Here is a 9910-nt window from a genome sequence, read left to right as displayed (position 1 = left end):
CTATGAATGTGGTAAAGCATTGTTGTTGCTTTTATTGTTAGATGCTGTTGAGTCAGTTCTGACTCACAGCAACCTTATGCACAATAGGACCAAACACGGCCTATTCCTCCACCAACCTCAAGTCATTGCTATGCTCAAGCCATTGCTGCTGCCACTGTGCAATCCATCACATTGGGGTTTCCCTTCTCTTCTCTGACTCTCTGCTTTACCAAGCATGATATCCTTCTCCAGGAACTACTCCTACTGCTGAAATGTCTGAAGTATGATGGACAAAGCCTGGCAGTCTCGAGTTCTAAGGCACATTCTAGCTGTATATCTTAAACACAGATTTTTGTTTTTCTTTTTCTGAAAGACCATGATGCTTTTAATATTCTTCTTCAACACCATAACTCAAATGCATGAATGATTCCATGGTTTTTCTTATTCATTGTCCAGATTTCACCTGAATATGAGGCTATTGAAAATACTATGGCTTGGGTCAGGCACACTGTTGTCCTCAAACTGTCATCTTTGATCTTGAACTCATTAAACAATTCTTGTGCATCAAATGTGCCTTATGCAATGCATCATTTGATTTCTTGACTACTGCTTCCATGAGTGTTGATGGTGGATTAGAGTAAAATGAAATCTATGACAGCTTCAATCTTTTCTCCACTGATCAGGATATTATTTACTGATCCAGTGGTAAGGAATTTTGTTTTCTTTACATTGAGGTGCTGCAACCCATATCAAATGCTTTGATCTTTGATCTTCATCAGTATTTTAAGTCCTCTTTGCTTTCAGTAAGCAAGGCTGTATCATCTACATATCACAGGTTGTTAATGAGTTGCATCAATTTGTTGCAAGATTTTAATTTGTTCTTTCCAATGCCTTCGATAGACCTTAAAATTCTTCTTTCAATACCATTGGCTCTTGATCATAGGATATCCCATGAAATGGTTGATCACCAACTATTTCTTTTTGGTGCAGTGACTCATGTATTCCTTCCATCTGCTTTTGATGTGTTCCACATCATTAAATATTCTGCCCACTACAAGTTGAGGCTTGTTTTTTTTTTCCTCAGTTCCCTCAGCTTGAGAAATGCTGAGTGTGTACTTACCTTTTGGTTTTCTAACACTGGTATTTGCACATTCCCTTACAATATTTCACTTTTTTTTTTTTTTCTTGAGCTGCCCTTTGAAATTTTATTTCCAGCATAATTACGTACTCATTTCTTCAAGTTGCTTTATCATCTTTATGCTGGATAGCAAGTTTCAGAGTCTTTTCTGTCATCCATTTTGGTATTTTCCTTCTATTTTTTCTTCTTAATGACCCTTTTCTTTTTTCTGTGTGATGTTCTTGATGTCATCTCACAATTCTCTGGTCTCCAGCCTTGAGTGTCTACTGCATCAAATCTGTTATTGAGATGATCTCCAAATTCAGATGGGATGTGTTCAAGGTCATATTTTGGCTCTCAGGGCTTACTTTAATTTTCTTCAGCTTCAGCATGCAGGGCACAAAATGCGTTAAACTTTCTTGATGCTACCAAACATCTTAAGGCAATGAGTTGCTGGGTCTGAGCATTCATGGGCCTATTCTCAGGGGGTACCATGGTCATTTGGCATAACATAATCCAAATGTTCTACATCCTATATGGTGGGTAGCAATCTAAAAGCCTGTGAGTAGCCATGTAATGTGCAACCGTGGGCTCTCCATGCTTGGAAGAAAGAAGACTGAAGAAAATTGAAGATACTTGGAATCAACTAGTCCACTGGACCAGTGGAACATGTAAACACTAGTCACAATGACTCTGAGACTAAAAGAAATAGAGGGTGTCCCAGTACCATTACCAAATGCTCTGAAATGGATCACTTTAGAAGGTCCCAGATAGAGTGGGAGAAAAGTGCAAAAAACCTTAAAATTATAGGGGAAAACAAAAAAAAGACTTGGCTTACTGGTCAGCAAGAGACTGGAGGAGCCCAAGATTATGATCCTCAGCCACCCTTCATGTCCAGAAAGAAATTCACCCTTTTGGTCTGATTTTCATCTAAGCAGTAGATAGGTATATAGAGATAGCAACAACACTAATAAGGTATGATCAACATGGAATTGTCAACCATTTAAGATCAAAAGGGCAACACTTGCCAAAGGACCAAGTTAATATGTGGTAGTGAGGAGGGTAGAATAGAAATAAGAACCAGAGGGAGGAAGCAGGAAAGCTGTTGTTACATGGAGGTGATTGTAATTATTGAGATGAAAAAAAGTGTCTGATTTGTTGAATGCAAAACCAATGATTTTCTCTGTAAACCTTCACTCAATTCACAATAAAAGTTTAAAAAAACATCAGTACTTCATAAGCCATTACCCCATCCCTTCCTCCCTGTCGCCCCTGGTAACAGCTAATAAACTTAGGCCTTTATGTAATTGCCTGTTCTTCTGTTCTTTATATAAGTGAGGTTATGTAATATTTGTACTTTTGTAATTGATTTCTTTCACTCAGCTTAAGGTATTCAAGTTCCATCCATATTGCAGCATGTTCCAAGACTTAATTTCTCTTATAGGCCCAGTAGAGAACAATTTAGTTGCTGGTACATGGCTGACAAAAATCAGTAGCCCAACTATACACATCAATGAGATATTTGCTAGTCGAAACTACTTTAAGTAACACTTAGAAGAATAAAATGCCTAGTAATAAATCTAACTGGGGGTGTGATGGATTTATACAATGAGAATTATAAAGCACTGATAAAATAAGTTTAAAAAACTAAATTAGTATTAAGATATTCCATGTTCATGAATTGGAATACTTAATATTGTTAAGATGTCAGTACTACTCAAAGTAATCTATAGATTCAATGCAGTCCTGATCAAAATATATAGAAATGCGAAAACCAGTTCTCAACATTATACAGAAGGCAAAAGGCCCTAATAAATATTGTTGAAAGAAAACAGATTAGAAGTAACCATATTTTCTGAGTTTAAAATATACATAAATACAACAATCAAAACCACCTGGTGTAGATTCAACAACAGACACACACCAATGGAATAGTATGGAAAGTCCAGAAATAATCCAACATATTTATGATTAATTGATATTTGACAAGGGTACTCAGTTCATTCAATGGTGAAAGAATCTCTTAATAAATGGTTTTAAGAATGCAGGATTTTCATTTTCAAAAAATGAAACAAGATCCATGCCTCTTACACCACAAACACACACACACACATACAATTGATTAAGAATCTAAATGTGAAAATAAAAATTATGAAATGCTTAGAAGATATTTCAGGGGCAGTACTCTTGAGCCTACCTTTCAATAATAGATTATATAACAAAAGTATAAGTAGCAAAAGACAAAACAGATAAATGGAACCTCATAAAAACTAAACATTTTCATTCATCAAAAGATTTTTTCCAAAATGAATGAAAAGACAAGCTAAAGAATACCTTTGGAAATCATATCAGAAGAGAAACAAATAATCTAATTATCTATTTTCAAGTTTAAAATATTAGGTACTTGTTTGTGAGGTATTGTAATTCAGTGACTAACCTCAAAAAAATGGGCAAAACTGTGTAAATAAAATGCTACATGCAATGGAAAAAGAAACTTCTGGTCATCGTTTGTATAGAATTTTAGCTAATTTTAGATATGAAATAAAGCTGGGTGAAATAAAAGCATTGTTTATATGCTTTTCCTTCTCCTTTGCCATTTTCAATACAAAGTTAGGCATATGTTATGATCTATTTTTCATAGAAAAGGAAAAAGACATAATTTTATTGTATTCTCTTGATTTGAAAGATTTATTTCATAGTGACCTGGGAGCTTCTTTTTAAATCATACATCTAGTACCCAAGTGACCTGATAGCAGTCTGACATCTATACGGCTCTTGAATCTTCTTAGTATTTTTCCTGACAGAATGACCTCTGTTTTGCTTTCAGCCTTTAGTAACATGACTTCTAATGCAACTATGATCTTATGTTCCTAAACTTATCACAGATTGCTCAGTTGAAAAAGCTACACAAATTCCAGTTCACTATTTTGTCTTCAGGTGACTTGGCTCTCAGGCTTTCTGATATGTCACTACTTTTCCACACAGCCCAGCAAGATTGACATATAAATTCTCTGGCAGTCTCATGTAGCCTGAATATAATATGAACAAATGAAACTTAAAAACCTAAACACAAACATACACACAACTTAGAAATGTTTTGTGTAAAGAGGATGGAGTATATCTATTTAAAAACATGGGCAAATGAATTCAAGCAAAATAAACATAAAACTGCCCTTCAGAAAGCTTTGGAAATTGTCCTTAAGATATCAGAGAAGAGATTCTCAACTCCTTTAGATGATAAACCCTGCAGTGGGTGTTTGTTTATTTGATTTTGATACTGACAATAGAAATAGTCATTTCCTTGAAAGACAAACCATCCCAAGTAGTAACTACTCTGGTGGGGAAAAGTCTGATCCTGGAGAAAGTTAAAACACACAGGCACTGTGAATTAAAACTGTTTTCTCACACATTATTTGATTATTTGAATTGTATTAGCATCTCCAATTTATGTTACTTGTATCCAGCTTGGAAAAAAAATTGTATATCTAAATTTTTATTTTAGAGCATTTTCCCCAAAACTAGTTCATTTTCAAGTAATGAAGATAGCTCTATAGATTTAAAGATATAAACACTTATATTAACATATTTAATTAAATTCTAATATGTTTGCCTTACTACAGACTAAAACCAGATTCATAATTTCACATTTTCTTTAAAACCTTCAAATATTTATATTCCAGATATTTTCTATTACAAAACATATGTGTGTATATGAGGTAAATCAATATAAGAATGCCCAGGACTGAATAGGATTAATATTATAAAGGTATTATTTATAAAAATTTTTAGAAAATTACTAAATATGCTGAAGTTTAAATTGCAAATATGCTTTAGTATGAAGCATTGCTATGTTAATCAGAAATGATGTTGAGAAGTCTCAAGTTATGTATGATTCCATATATTGGATTCAAAACTATGTTTAAAAATATGAAGCATTAGCTTGATATAAAAAATATTAGCTACTATATTTTTAAACTATACTTATTATAAATTAAAGTTTACAGAGCAAATCAGTTTTCCATTCAAGAATGCATTTATACTTTGATCAACGCCATTGGTTGCAATCCCAATAATGCTCCATCACTTAACACACTTCCTCCTGTGTTTCCACTCCTCTTTCTTTCCTAGCCCATCTGAACTTGGTCGTTGGACAAATACTGCCCTTTAAATTTCAATTGGTTCATTATTCTAAGGTGTGTGCACCTCCATAGTGTCATTGTAATCCCTTATAAATCTTTTTTGTTTGGGGCAGAAAAGTGAGCCATGGGGTGAATTCATTTCCAGACCTGAAAGGTGACTAAGGGTCATAGTCTTCGGGTTCCACTTGTCACTATACAACTAGTAAGTATAGTCTGTTTGCCATTTTAAGTTTTGTTCCACTATTTTCTTCCACTCTGTCCAGGACCTTCCTCATTCCACGTTCTTTTCTGAATACAACTCGAAAGGTCTCTGTCAATACCTGGTTGCAGTCGTTTTTGAAATGCCTTTAGCAACGTTTTGCTTGCATGGAATAATAATGATATTTTCCAATGATTTCTGCATTCTGTTGAATCACCTTGCTTTGGAATGGGTTCAAATATGGATCTTTTCCAGTAAGTTGGCCAGGTAATTGTCTTCTTCCAGTCCCTAGAGAAGAATATCGTGTTTGGTAAAATTAAGGGTCAGAGGAAAAAAAGAAAGTCCCTTAAGGAGATGGATTGGCACAGTGGTAGCAGTGATGGGCTCAAATGTAGCAATGATTGTCAGGTTGGCACACGACCAGGCAGTGTTTCATTCTGTTGTGTATAGGATTGCTACGAGTCAGTATCAACTCAAAGACAGCTAACAAAACAAAAATCCAGGACCTTACATGTGATTTCTATCAGAGCAGTTGATAGTGGGAGCTGGACACAACTTACTTCTGGTGTTAGAGTCATGCGGGCTGATATTCACGTGTCCATTAGTCTATTGGACTAACTGTTACCATGCATCTTCGATGTTGTTCACTTTTGTTTCTTCTGGACAGGGAAAAAACAATTGTTGAAGCTTAGATTGCTGCTCACAAGCTTTTAAGAGCTCAACAAAGTACAGAACAAAGATGCAGAACATTGTTTTCATGGACAGTGTTATGACACTTGCCCTTAGTGTGTCCTGAGATGATGGTCCTGAGCCCCCAGCCAGCATGACTTGGTTAATGTGTAAAGTTAACGTGTGTCACCCTCTAGTTAATAACTAACCCTCCCTTCTCCTCTTACTTCTGGTAGCCATCCAAGAATGTTTATTTTAGTGTAAAAAACACCCCTTTTTTAAACCTTTTTATAATAGTGCCTCATGCAATATTTGTCCTTTTGTGAATAATTTTTTCAACAAAATGTCCTATTGGCTCATGCATATTATGAGATATTTTGCAGATTTATCATTATTCTTTAACAGTGCACAGTGTAGTATTCCATTTTGTGTATGTATTTATCCATTTTTCCACTGATGAACTTTAGGTTGTTTTCTTTTGTGCTATTTTTAATAGTTCTCCGATAAACATAAGTATGCAAATATCTATTTATTTTACAGCTATTAATCCTCTAGTATACATACCAAGTAATAAGATTGCTAGATCATATTGTGTTTCTATTTCCAACTTTTTAAGGAAGTGCCATACCATTTTCCACAGTGGTTACACCATTTTCCAGTCACACCAGCAGTTTATGACGTTCTGGTCTTTTTAAACTATTGCCATCATTTGTTTTCTACTTTCTTGAATGCTGCTATTAATGTTAGGATGAGATGCTGTGGTGATTTTTATTTCTATTTCTCTAGTGGTTGATGATCACAAGCTTGTCTTCATAATTTTGTTAGCTGCCTGAATGTCTTCTTTTGTGAAGTGTCTGTTCATGTCCTTTGTCCATTTCTTAAATGGATAATTTTTCTTTTTGAGATGTTGAAGTTTTCTAGAAATTTTAGAGATTAGTCCCTGTCCAATATGTCATTGTCAAGACTTTTTCCCCAATCTGAGGTTTCTCTTTTTGTGAAATCTTTTGATGAATGTTGTTGTTAAAAGCAATCATGTCAGTTCCAACCATAGCAATCTTGTATAGGGTTTCTGAGGCTATAAGTTTTGCAGGGGCAGAAAACCTGAAGAGCAACTGGTAGGTTTGAACTACCAACTCTGTGGTTCACAATCCAGTGCTTATTCTACAGAGCCAACGTGGCTCCCTTTCATGCATAAGTATCTAATTATTAAAAGGCCCCAGTCCTCTAGTTTATATTCTGCTGTTTCATGCTTTTTCAGTTATGATTGATAGTGTATTTATGCCACGTATTAGGGTCCCTAAGTTTGTACCTATTTTTTCTTGATGATCTTTGTAATTCTAAGTCTTATATTTGATCCATCTAGCATTCATTTTTGGTATGTGGATCCTGTTTCATTTTTCTGTAAATGGATATCCAGTTTTGCCAGCACCTCTTATTAAACAAACATGTTTTCTCATTTAATGAATTTTGGGCCTTTGTCAAAGATCAGCTGTCCATATGTGGATGGATTTACTTCTTTGCATTCAATTCCATTCCATTGGTTTATGTTTCTGTCATTGTACTAATACTAGACTATTTTAACACCAAGAATGTAGTAGATTTTGAGGTTGGAAAGTGAGAGGTCTCCTATTTTATTCTTCTTGAGTAGTGTTTTCCTTATTCACGGTCTCCTTCTTTCCCATATAAACTTGGTGGTTCATTTTTCCATCTTTTAAGCAATGATGATGGAATGTAGATCAGGATTACATCGTATCTACAGATTGTTTCTGGTAGCACTGACATTTCACAATGCAAAATCTTCCTATCAGTGAGTACAGTATATTTATCTGTTTATATAGCACTCTTCTGTAGCAATGTTTTGTGGTTTTCTTTGTATATATACATTTTTTATTCTTTGGTTAGATCTATTTCAAATATTTCATGTATTTGGGACCATTGTAAATAATACTATCTAATTTCTTATTCAGAGATCTCTTTGTTTGTGTAAAGGAATCCAAATGTCTTCAGTAAATTAATCTTGTACTCCTACCACTTGGCTGAATCTCTCAATTGGTTCCAAGAATTTCTTGCTTAGTCTTCAGGATTTTCTATGTACAGATGACATTACCTAAAATAGTTTACTTCTTCTTTGCCAATTTGAATGCCTTTAATTTTCCTTTCTTGCCTAGAGCTCTGGCTAAGACTTAACGCAATATTGGATTGTTATTGTTAAGTGCTGTGGATTCGGTTCTAACTCACAGAGACCCTATGTAGGGTTTCTGAAGAGTGGCTGGAGAGTTTGAACCACCAACCTTTTAGTTAGCAGTCCAGTGTTAATCCTACATTGCCATACCACGACTCTACTATGTTAGATAGGAGTGATGATCAAGGTCATCCTTGTCTGGTTCCTTTTAACAAAGTGAATGTTTTCATTTTCTTTCTGGTGAGAGTAATGTTAGCCATTGGACTATTACGTTGTTGATTTTGTTAAGTGCCATCGAGCCAGTTCTGGTTCTATAGAGTGTTACTCTATAGAGGGTTTCAAAGGAGCGGTTGGTGAATTTGAACCACCGACAATGTGTTTCAAACTGACCTCAAGGTTCAATGCTTTATCCCACAGTGCCACACCAGGATGCCAATGGATTTGTATATATGCCCTCAATTATGCTAAGGAATTTTCCTTCGATTCCTGTTTAGTTGAGTGTTTATGTGCAATGGGTGTTGGATTTTGTCAAATGTCTTTCTACATAAATTTATATGATCATGTGGTTCTTTTCCTTTGTTTCAGTTATGTGGTAGATTATATACATATATATTTTTTTCTAGTGTTGAACCATCCTTGCATACCTGGTATGAATCTTACTTGGTTCTGTTAGAATTTGATTTGTGCATTTGGAGGGTCTTTCACTGACTGCATACAACTATGTCCTCTTATTCATTTAACCTTTTAACAATTATGTAATTTCCTTTCTTGTTTCTTATTCTGTTTTTTTCTTTAAATATATTAATATCACTAATATTGTCTCTCCTGGTCTCTTCTGATTGCTTTCTTCTTGGTATCGTTTCTCCATCCCTTGATTTTTAGTCTATTTTTGTATTTGAGTCTGATGTGTGTTTCATGTAGATCTCATATTTATAGGTCCTGTTTTCTTATCCATTCTTTTATCATCTGTCTCTTGGATGATGCATTAATCTACTTATATTCTGTATTTTTATTAATATTATTAATTTATTACTGTAATTTTGCTTTGGATTCCTTTATTTCGTGGTGTTTCTGGCTTATTTGTTCCACATAATTTTCTGTACTGATTTCATTTTGTTGCTTTCTTGTCATTTTCTTTGTTGCTATTGTTTTAAAGTTTGCAAAGCCTTTGTGATTTTCCTTATTTATTTTGATCAGAAAGCTTACTAATTTTCTTTGAGACGCCTCAAAAATAAGAAAACGGACAACAAAGATATGAGAGACCAAATGAAATAGACACAGGAAAATTCTGGAACCCTGAACTTCAGAGGAAAGATTAAAGAAGTGGATTGAGTGCTTGCTGGAAGGAGAAGCAGGCTAGGAATTGTGAAAGAGGGAGACTGACTGATGGATGGCAGACCAGATACAGTGGGACCATCTTGTAAGCTGCTTTTGCAACAGAAGAAGGCCTGACAGCGTGGATACACACAGGCTACTAGAAAGGAGACAGTTAGTGAGAGCCTTAGAAATCACTGACACACAATCATTGGATAAACACAAATATGGCAACCCCACAATGCCTCAGAGACATCACCCAGAACTCAATCCAGATATCTTGTTGTTGTTATGTGCCGTGGAGTCGGTTC

This window comes from Chrysochloris asiatica, unplaced genomic scaffold (assembly GCF_000296735.1).
Source record: "Chrysochloris asiatica unplaced genomic scaffold, ChrAsi1.0 scaffold00005, whole genome shotgun sequence".
Classification (NCBI taxonomy): Eukaryota; Metazoa; Chordata; class Mammalia; order Afrosoricida; family Chrysochloridae; genus Chrysochloris; species Chrysochloris asiatica.
This window is presented reverse-complemented; position numbering follows the sequence as displayed.